This window comes from Otolemur garnettii, unplaced genomic scaffold, assembly GCF_000181295.1.
Source record: "Otolemur garnettii isolate 467f Iridium unplaced genomic scaffold, OtoGar3 scaffold00050, whole genome shotgun sequence".
In the NCBI taxonomy this organism is placed as follows: domain Eukaryota; kingdom Metazoa; phylum Chordata; class Mammalia; order Primates; family Galagidae; genus Otolemur; species Otolemur garnettii.
The window spans coordinates 2,424,835-2,435,802 of record NW_003852445.1 but is presented as its reverse complement, the minus strand read 5'-3'; positions in this window follow the sequence as shown (position 1 = coordinate 2,435,802).

Genomic DNA, 10,968 nt, shown 5'->3' with positions numbered 1-10,968 from the left:
AAAAAAAAAAAAAGAACACACTTGATAGAATTCAAGACAGGTAAGCAAGGACAGGATGATCATATAGGAGGAGTTTTAAGGAGAAGAGTAACATGGAGTGCTAGTTGCAAAAAATACTTGTATAAGGGAAAGAGAAAAGGTTAGGAAAGCTAAGTGTTTTCACCTAGTAAAAACAGTGGAGGCATTAGGAAACTTATGTTAAAAAAAAAAAGAGTGAATGTGTTTTAGAAAGTTGAGTTCCTATTTTGATAAAGGTTTTTGCTATATAAACTCATCTCTAAGTTTTCTGAGACAACTTGTAGGAAAAAGGACATTAAGTGCTAAGCCTAACTCTATTGCTCATATTAAGCAGGTACTTAATTTAGACTTTAATTTTCTTACTAATGAAATGAAATATTTAGATCCAATTATTTATATCCTTTTCAACTCTAAAATTCTATGATTTTTTGAGGAGCATGATTTAGAGAATTAATTTAGAACTTATGTCATAATGAAAGAATCCTCTTTTTATTTCTTTTACTACTTGTGACCATCCAGGAGACTTTTAGGTTGATTGTTTCCTTCTAGAAGAAACTGTCTTGTCCTCCTTTGTAGAGGAAAACAGTTCCAGGCAGATATATGATACCCATCCTCACCACTCATGCCACTGATGGTTTATTGTGCAAGAAAGTCTCAAAAATAATCCATTAATGATTCAGGGGCTTTACCAAGTAGCTTACACAAACTAAAAACAGTAAGAATAACACCCTGCCCAAAAAGATAAACCAGGTTGCTAAGGTGAAGAGAATGCTTTGAAGATGTTGTGAAAGAGGAGGGACCATCATGTTCCACAAGAAAGCTAAAGTCCATGAGAAACCAGAATCTAGCAGGTAGAGAAGGTCTATGGAATAGTGGATTAAGTAGCCAGTTGGTAGAGTTCCCTTTATTGCCTGTATTTACACCCTATGAATGACAGACATATCCTTAAGAGTACCCCTACTCAATCAATAGGTAAAGATTTTCTGGTTAATTACTTACTATGCATTGTAATTATAAAAAAAAAATAGTAAGAAATGCATGCATACATAAAGCTGAGACAAGAAAATATTATTTGAATGCTAAAATGGAAATTCCTGAACAACTGCTACTGTTGAGGTTCTTATAATTATCTTCAATCTAGAATAGGGGTTAGTTCCAGTACTCATGAGGTATGCCCCTTATATCTCCATAGTAAATCCTCATTTCTTGAACCTGAGTAACATTAACCCTAAGAGTCTTCTTAAGAAATTGTCATATACCTTCAAAATCACTCCCGTCTTTACTAAGTCTCTCAATAACCTGTTGCAGTAGTTTGGATCTCATTTCATGGGTATAGAAACTCAAGGGAGTGTAAGTGACCTCCCAGGGCCTTCTGCCTGTAACCTGTTGTCAGGTAAGTAAGAAAGCAGCTGTCCAATATGGTTATTTCTCTGACTAAAGCTTTCACCTGAGGTGAGAAAAATCCAGCCCATAATTTTGTCCCAAATATGTTGCATGTTCTCAAGAAATATACATATACATATGTATATACATAAATATACATACATATACATAAAAAGTACCATTCCCCATTTATGGAGTCTACTATTTTTCTCCTCCTTTTCTTGTTTTCTTGTTTCTAATGTTGTCTTTACACGGTGATGCCTGCCTCATTTCATTACTGACACTTATGATGCCCAGTGTTGAAAGCACTAAATTTTGTGCTAATGGTACCCACTCTTTTCCCCAGTTACCAGCACTCCCCTATCATTGTCCAACCACCACCATCTGTCAGGGCTAAAATAGCTGGTACCAGTTCTTCTAATGTGTACTTAAAGAGCTCAGGAAATTTTACCCCGAAGTATGACTGCTTAGTATAAAGAATATTTTGAATTTAAGGCTCTTAGAGATTAGCAGGCCCCTGAAAAAGGCTTTCCCTCTATCTGAATAAATCAGACTGACCATCAAAAAGAACAATAGACTTTCCTCCCTCTCCATGTTATCTCAACATATTGCAGAGAATATGATCAAGAAAGCAACCAGATCTGGCCTAAATTATTTTAAACATATCTTTCTCTCAGGTCAATTTACAAGTCAGTTTTCTCCCATCCATTCGTTCTCCCTAGTATCTATGTATCCTCCCTAGCAACCACTATTGCCCTTAAACAGAATTACCTATATTCTTCATCTCCCTCTCCCCTCCAAAAAGACACGTATAAATTGTATGAATTATATTGGAATACTGAGTAATCCTTCTGTGATTTTCCCCATGCACATTGTAAATGGACCTTTCTTTTATTAATCTGCCTTAATTGTGAGTTGATCTTTCACCAACTTTGAGGGGCAAAGGGAAAGTTTCCCCTCATCCCTATGCTACCAATAGACCCAGGGTAGTTTTTATTTATGCTCTCTTTGTCTGTTTCTTGCTATAAAATTTAGAAATAATAAAGTGAAAATCATCACCAAGTATTCATCAGCCCCAAGTATTCTCCCCACACACAAAGACCTCTGGTCCTGAACTGTTAGAGAAAGTTTGGCACTTGTCACTGTGACCACTGAATGAAGAACAAGGACAAGTGGTTTGAACAGAAAGGAGTTTATAATTTGATAGTGAAAGAGGAGGCTATCAAACTCTCATCTTAAAGCATCAATGTCCTAACTGTAAGCAGATATTCAGTGCTTTTAAAGGGGATGAGGAGTTCATCTTCAGGCTATTGCTGTTTAACATAGTTGATGGAAGATTAATTAAGGCAGATTAATAAAAGAAAGGTTTATTTCCACCTCCAGGGAAGACAATCTCATGACCTATGCCTGGGGCAATTGGGACAATTCCATTGAGCTATCTTTTTTGTTACAAAAACAAATAAACAAAAACACTCCCTTTCCCTCTGATTATGGGCCTGGGCAGGGATTAAGGTTTTTGTTCCCAAAAAGGATTAGGGTGTTTAAGGAGATAGCTTTTAAAACATGTTTGCTCTTTTTCAGGACTTTACCTCTGTGATAGAACCAAACTTGTAAACTTCTCTTTCTCTTTAGGTCAGAATATCTGTTCATAAACTCCCATCTCCTGCCTCCTAACTCTCTCTCATCCAAGTTGATCACTGGTGGACCCAACCAACCAGTTCTGCAGACAAGCCCAGATATAGCTAAATCCTAGTGTAAACACAGGATATCTACTAAACTACTAGTTAGTAATGGAGGGTTTTCTGTTATATACGCACAGCCTTTTTTGTAGATCATTGCGATAGTTTAAATAACTTGCCTTTTATTCCTAAATAAAATATATATATATTACTTTAAGTATATCAAGTATCTTGATAACCTTCAAAGATAAAACTTTATCAATTATATGAATTTCACTTTTCTCTGTAGTCTTCCTTCCAAAAATCCATAACCACAGTTTAACCATGAGAAAAACCAAATGAAAGAATTTATAAAATTCCTGACTAGCACTACTCAAAACTGTCAAGGAAAAGCCAGGAAATTCTAAGACACTGTCACAGTCAAAAGACCCTAAGGAGACATAATTACTAAATGTAATAGGATAACTAGAAGAAAAATTAGATTAACAACTAATGAAATTCAAATAAAATATGGACATTAGCTAATAATAAAGTATATGAATATTGGTTCATTTGTTGTGATCCTAACTGATAGAATGAGTAATCTCCTAAGAATGACATTCTAATAATTTATGAATAAATTGTCCCCCTCCCAACTAATAAACTCATTTGACTGTTTAGCAGTAAGCAGTGATTTGCAAAGTCAAAAAAAAAAAAAAATGAAGACTACTTTTACTAAAGGTACTGAGAGTAAGCTGGTACATCCAAAATGGTGATGACACATTCAGATTCTCCAGAATTAATCCATAAACTCTGAGCAACTTCTCATCCCTGATGGGGTGATGCCTAGTTAATGATCATGAAAATATCAGAAACCAAAGCTAGGCAACAGATTTTTGAAATAATCTGTGTTAATTCATGAAGAGGTCAAAGAAGCATTTGAAAGGAATATCTCCATGCTGATAACCATTGAATTTCAGACTATTTATCATGAAGCCTTTTGGTTAGAATAGTCTTTTAGCCCTCATTTATCTTCTCTTTTACTCTATCGATTTCCCAAACTGATGGATGATTGAAGACTCTAAAGTCTGATTTCCGCACAGCAGGTCTATGAGAGGGGATTTAAGAAAGCTCCAGTGCAAGAATAATATATAACCTTCTTTTCATTATGTTAATGATCATTTGCTAAGTATCTCGTCATCATGGATCTTCAGCTGTCATCTGAGGATGTATAAAACTGTCTTATTTCATATTTCCCTGTTTCCAAAAATCCCAAGTAAGGCAATACCACTTTGCGTCACCTTTTATACCTCACGTTTTCTAACCCAGTGACGCTTCTAAAGTGCAGCTGTAAACCATAGTTGCAGATTGGGTTGCAAACAAATTTTGCTTAAGGCATAAACCATAAATTAAAGTAGTGATCACTTCAAGATGAAACTTTTTTATGTGTATTTTAAAATCAAAATGAAAGTAGGTCAATGAAATTTAGGATATTTTAGAGTATGTACAGTATTGTATTGTTTGCCAGTACCTAATTTACAATTACAGAGCTCCATGAATATTGAAATGATTCAGCTTCCCATTATAAATGTATGTGGCAGTTTGGTTGTTGATCAGTTTATGAAGTTAATGCAAATGGAACTGTCTTCCTGTCAGCATTTGAAATCTATAATGCAGTCATGTTGTATATTCAGGGACAGGCCATTGACAGTCAATTAACAAGTTTGATTGGTATGTCAACTCATTCTTTTGAATTGTTAATAGTATGTTAATAGCATTCGTTTCTTTGTGCAGTCCCATTTGCAGCTTCACAGTTACAGCTATTTTTTATAATTCTGAGTAACCTAAAATAGTGCCTTAATAATAGATTATTAAACACCTGTCTAGTGTAGCTTAGGGAGGTTTTTCTAGCCTGGGAGTTTGCAGTGGATCCCTTTGATATTCAAATCAACAAATGATAGCCTTTTTATTCAAAACGTAAATTCTTTTGATGGTTAGCTTGTTAAGAAATACTCAGCTCTAGTCTGACCTGATCTGGTTTCCCATGGAAAAGATCTGATGCCGTTTGAAGGTTCATAAATGGAATGCCAATGACAATTTGTTGTTGACGTCTTGCCGCCTCAGCCCTCAGATGCTGCTGGTTGATGTGCCGCTTTAGCTTCACCAAATAATCCTTGCAGGTAAATGATCTATGGATTGATCAGATAGTTTCAAAGTGAAGAGGGCTCTTCTGTGGTCTGGATTTTTAGGCTTGCAGGGGTACTTAAAAAGATGCGTCAAAATTGACAGATGAATCTTAAGGCATAGAATGATGGGAGAAGGCAGAAATGTGGGAATATTTTTAAGTGACTAGCATATTACTTAGAGTTTTGAAAACCTTCAAATGTCGATCAAATCTGTTCCCCATAGCAGATTTATTTCTACCTTGGTTTTTGTTATGGTTGTTTTGTCTGTGTGCACAGGTTTACTCTCACTTTTCTGGGGAAGTTGATGAGACATTAAACGTATTATTCCCGAATGGTGCTTTGGAATAAGGTTGTGGGTTCATTTGCACAGCCATGTTTTATTCATATAGTTCCTGTACACCAGAATATAGGAATCTGCCATTTCTCTAGCTTAAAAAAAATTGTCTATACCAAGGAAGCAGTAAAAATTTTATTCCTTTCCCCCACCTCCTTACTTCACTTGATGATGCTTTCCACGACCTGCTATTTATATTTAATTTCATTGGCAGAAGTTTCCTTATAATAATAGAGAAAAAAATCTCACCAATTTAGTTTAGATATTTAGTTAATATTTTTCTGTTTTATGCTTCAGTAAATTTGAAGGAGCAATTTGCCTTTTTTTTCTTTGAATTTTGGAACTAGATGGTACTTGAAAGATTGCTATTCAACTACTGAGATGGGAACACTGAGGCAAATAGTGAAACCTCACAGCTTGTTGGTACAGACCCATCCCTTTATTACAAACCCAGTACCCATGCTGCTTGCAGCCTTTGGAAACGTATAGAAGCTCATTTGAAGGTTGGTACAATTTTAATGTATATTTCTCAACTAGATATAGAGAATTGCTGAAGTTTTCCAGCTATAACTTTAAAAACCTTTGTGCTGTAGTTTAAGATTAAGGACTATATTTAACACTAGTAAAAAGTATATGTTTTAATATGTAACTAAAATATCTATAAATCAGGAGGGGAGAAGAAATTAACCACTGTCTTAGGCCGTTTATTTGTTCACCATCTGCCCGTAGGCAAGACCACAGAACTTATGACCTACCTCCGGATGGGGAGAGGAAAGGAAAAGCGGAGACACACAGCATTAATTGATAGCAGGTTTTACTGTGTCGCCTTACATAACCCTTCATCAGTGGTTCTCAAAGGGTGTTTCACAGCTCAAGTCCCACAAGATGCTTGGCCCCCAAAAGTTTCTGTAGAAACTTCTTTCTTAAAGAAGCAAATATATCCTTAGTGGAGATTCGCATTATCACAATGCTTGTTGGCAGAGTAACAACTCTGAAAAATCCTGTATAAAGATAGTTTATTATTAGGATTTCAAAACCTAACTTGAACACAATGCCTTTGTTTCTTTATTTGTTATATGTTTTTTTTTTCTTTTAAAACCAATTAACACTTTTTATGGAAATTTAGGGCATGTTAAAACATCCTTAGGTAAATTATTTAATTTCATTATGCTTCAATTTCCTGATCTATAAGTGAAGGTAATAACAATACTTATAGGCATGAGGATTACATGATTAATATCAAATACTTAGAACAATGTCTCTCACATTATTTTTACTATTGGTATTATTTATTAATATTAATAGTGTTGGCATTGTTATTATTCAGTGAGTGAGGACTGTGCCATAGTTTTATTCATTCAGGTTTACTGGTTGTGTGTGTGTAATAACCTGTACACAGAGCATTAGGTTGGGGGTTAAGATTTTATGATTCAATAGGACAAGACACAAATGAGAGGAGGTACATATATATAAGCTGATAAAATGCAAAGCAAAATGGTAATAGCAGTCAAGGGGAAAAAACAAATGACTGTGGGATTGCTGAAATTCCTATTGCTAATAGTAGGAACCCCAGTGGTTTTACTTAGGAACTGACAAGCTGCTGGAAGTCTGGGAAACTGCCTGGGGAAGAAGTAGGGAGATTCAAGAGAAAAAGAATAGCTTTACTTTCTGTGAAAACAGCTAGTGTATCTAGGGAATGAGGATATAAGGATAGGATCTTGGAGGCGGCAAAGGGATGTAGCACACTGGCATGGGAGATTGTGGCCAAAGTGTGAAGGATTTGTATCCAAGCTCAGAAGCTTGAGATTTATCATGCAGATAACAGAGTAAGAAGAAAATTTTAGGCTTTAGAATGACACTATTGGCCTTGTGTTTTAGAAAGAAAACTTGACAGCTGGGACTAGAGGAGCAAGAGAGAAAGGGAGGCAGGAAAATATGGTGGGAGTATAGTCTGAGGCAGAGGCATTGGGAATGGAAAGGGCACATTTGAGTAAAAGAGAATTTCTGATGTACAATGAGAATTCATGACCAATTAGCTGGAAAATGGAATAGAAAGATGGAGGAACCAAGGATGAGACCAGCGTGTCAAATGTGGGAGATTGTATAAATGGTGATTCAACTTAGTTTTTATAAATAGAGATAATGAGTTTTTCAGAAAGAAATTGATCCATGTGTCTGCAGCCTGCCAGCATTTTTATAACAATGACCTTCTTCTCAAGAGGGACTAATTGAACATATGTGTGGATTGCTTGGCACAACTCATGAAAACTACTGGTAACACAAATCAAAAGTGACTGACTCATTAAGTAACTTACTGGAAGTATATATGAATATACATTTAAAAATAAAATGTAAAATGCCATATACAGTGTTAAAAATCATAGTGAAAATTGCTTCTTTGTCTGTATACTCACAAAACTTTATACATGACTCTGCTAAAGCACCGCTAATATTTTTGTTATGTTTATTATTTTATGTCTTCCTTCCCTTTCCTTTTCTCCTTTTCCATTTTATGTTTTTTGGGTCCTGGATCTTGTTTGTCTAATATATGTTGCCAGATCCATCCACAGTCAAGGCATGATAGATATTTAATGAATGGTTTGGGTACATAATATTTGAGAAACCATTAGTGTGTTTTATTCTTGAAATAGAAATTCAAAAATATTCAGCAATATTAGTTATGAAATATTACACAAGAACTTTCACAAAAAGTGCTTCTTGTACCTTCAAAAACTTGAGATTTTAATGGCTGGTAATATATATTTGAACTACCATGTTACATGAAACTTAATGAAAAAAATAAACCCAAACTCTTAGTTTTATGTTTATTATATGACAGTTTCTCTGATTTATCCAGTACCACACATTGTGACAGGGACGTTGAAATCATCTTTTAAATATCAGCCTCTCTCTCCTGTTGTGAGACTGCTTATTGGCATGGCCTGCTCTTTGAAGACTCAGGAAGCTCCAGAGTCTTGTGGGGATGTTAAGCCATTAGGCTATATCTTGTACAATTTTATCTGAAGTTGGTTGACTGTTCTTCCTGTTACCTCATGCTGTGCTTATAAGTATTTTAATTTACTTTTATGTTCTGCCAGTTTTCCAATCCCTAACACATCACACAAACTTAAGTGATAACAGAAAAGACATTATCAGCTTCAAATTCAGAACTAATATGCTATTTTTAAAGTTCTTTAACTCCCAAATTGGAGTAGCCTATTACTTTCTCCCTACTCTATTTAAGCAATACCAAGGTTATAAATCTCACTTGCAAAGAGACAAGAAGCGAAAAATAACCAATATAAGGACAGTGGAGGTCTTTAAAGTTTTCAAAATTATCCATTCCACCATAAAGAATTTTACATGAAATAATTTATCCATGCCTGTGTTACTCCCATAAATGTAGATTTATACTACGTATCCCCTTAAGTACATCGGAGATTTCTTTTATTTTTAAAAAAGGACTTTATGCTTCGAAAAGACCGTAAAAATCCTCCTTCTCAAACTTGTTTTTATTTAAATACATGATTTTTTTTCAGTCTAGATACTTTTTTCTAGTCACAAATCTTTCCAAATTCTCTGTAATATGCCAGGATTTCTTCAGGTGGTCGGGTAATTTCATCCGCAGGAATAAATAAGGTTGTAAGAGGATGCTTTCTCCAGGGCCAAGTCGGTGACTGCAGTCTCTGAAAGTATGTAGCCATACTGTTTGCAGTAGGAGGAGTGCATTTCTAAGGTGTTCAGACACTATATTTACATTTGTCTTCATATGGACCGCTTTTTTCCAGTAATAATAAAATATTCCATAGATCTGCAATTCTACAATGTAATTCTACAGTTTCCTCTCATCCTTCAAGCTCTTCATCTTTATTCATTGTTAATTCCAATACTTTAGATGCATTTTTGTTGGAGATATAATTAGAACAAGGAAGAAAAACTATAACATAGGAAACTTTAAATATTATTTGCCTTTCAATTAGATAACCATTACCAGGAATTATTTCCACAAAAATTATTTACCCACTTTCTAGATTGAGTAAAATTCTGATTTCATGGATATATATCATTTATTTATAAAAACTCTTACCATTTACATAAGTCAGAGATGGTTTGTCAAGGTAATATAGTGTAGAGGTGGAAAAGTAGAATACCTCTCCTCATTCCAAGAGTTATGGCTGACATTCCTATAACAAAGATGAGTTAACAAGAGAAAAATGTAACAGATTTATTTAATCAAAGTTTGACGTGATGCAGGAAGAGGATTCTAGTTTCTATGGCTTGCTTCTTTGATAGGGAGGGAAATTTGGGGTAAGAGATAGGAAGGCAAGAGAATGTCAGAGAGGACTCTGCTTTAAGGCTTCTTCTGAGGCCTTCACTTTAGGGTTCTGCTTTCTGAGCACATACCTTTTGTCACACAAGCAAAGGAGTTCAATCTTTCTTTTTTTTTTTTTTTTGGTACATAAGGATTGCATATCAACAAACTGACTTTATGTTACACCCTTTGCATTGTTTACCATTGACTTAATACTTTCATTCACACATTTTCCCTTTAGAATTAGTAACATTTAATTGTTAGTAATTCAGAGTTTCAGGCTTGGCACTATAGGTAAATGACAGCAGAAGCAAAATGGTATATTTAATAGCCAACTTCTCTGCTTTGATATTCTTCCCAATTCTTAATTGTTTTTACGTTTGTTATCACTACTTTTAAAACTAGCACAGTGAAACCAATAAAATAACCAAAAATAGTATTTGGGGGGACAGAGAGATACAGTAAAGATTTAGAAATTATGGGCATATGACTTTATCTTTGGGTATAGGGATAATTGCAAACTAGAGAAGGTTTTTTAAGGTTAAGGTGTTTCCCCTCCTCCTCCCAGATGAAGGCAGATCTTCTAGAGTCCTGAAGTTGTATTAATTACTTGGGGCTAACGAGATTCATTTTCAGTAAGCTAAGAAATCCAGATTTATCTTCTGACTTGGTAGAAGTTACTTGGTGGCAAGAAAGTAAGTTCCAGTAATGAAAGCTGGCAGGCCAGGATTTGTGCTCCACTCTGTTGGCATATGAAATTACAACACATCATTCAAACAGAATCGATAATCACTGTCCTTTGCTGGGTACAGTGAAAATTTTATTATTCTGCGATCATTTTATTCTTGCTGGGTTAGATCATGTGCTATAGCAGTAAGATGCAGCTCAAGAAGACAGAAAACATTGCAAGATCAAAACTTGAGTTTTTACCAACATACATAACAATCGTATAATATTCAAGGAAAGATGCCATGAAAGTCAGACTCTTTCTCACCCCTGTGATATCCTGAGTGACATTTAGAGGTTCAATTTACCTAAAAAAGGAATTTTGCCCCTCAGTGTGGAGTGAGCTTTATA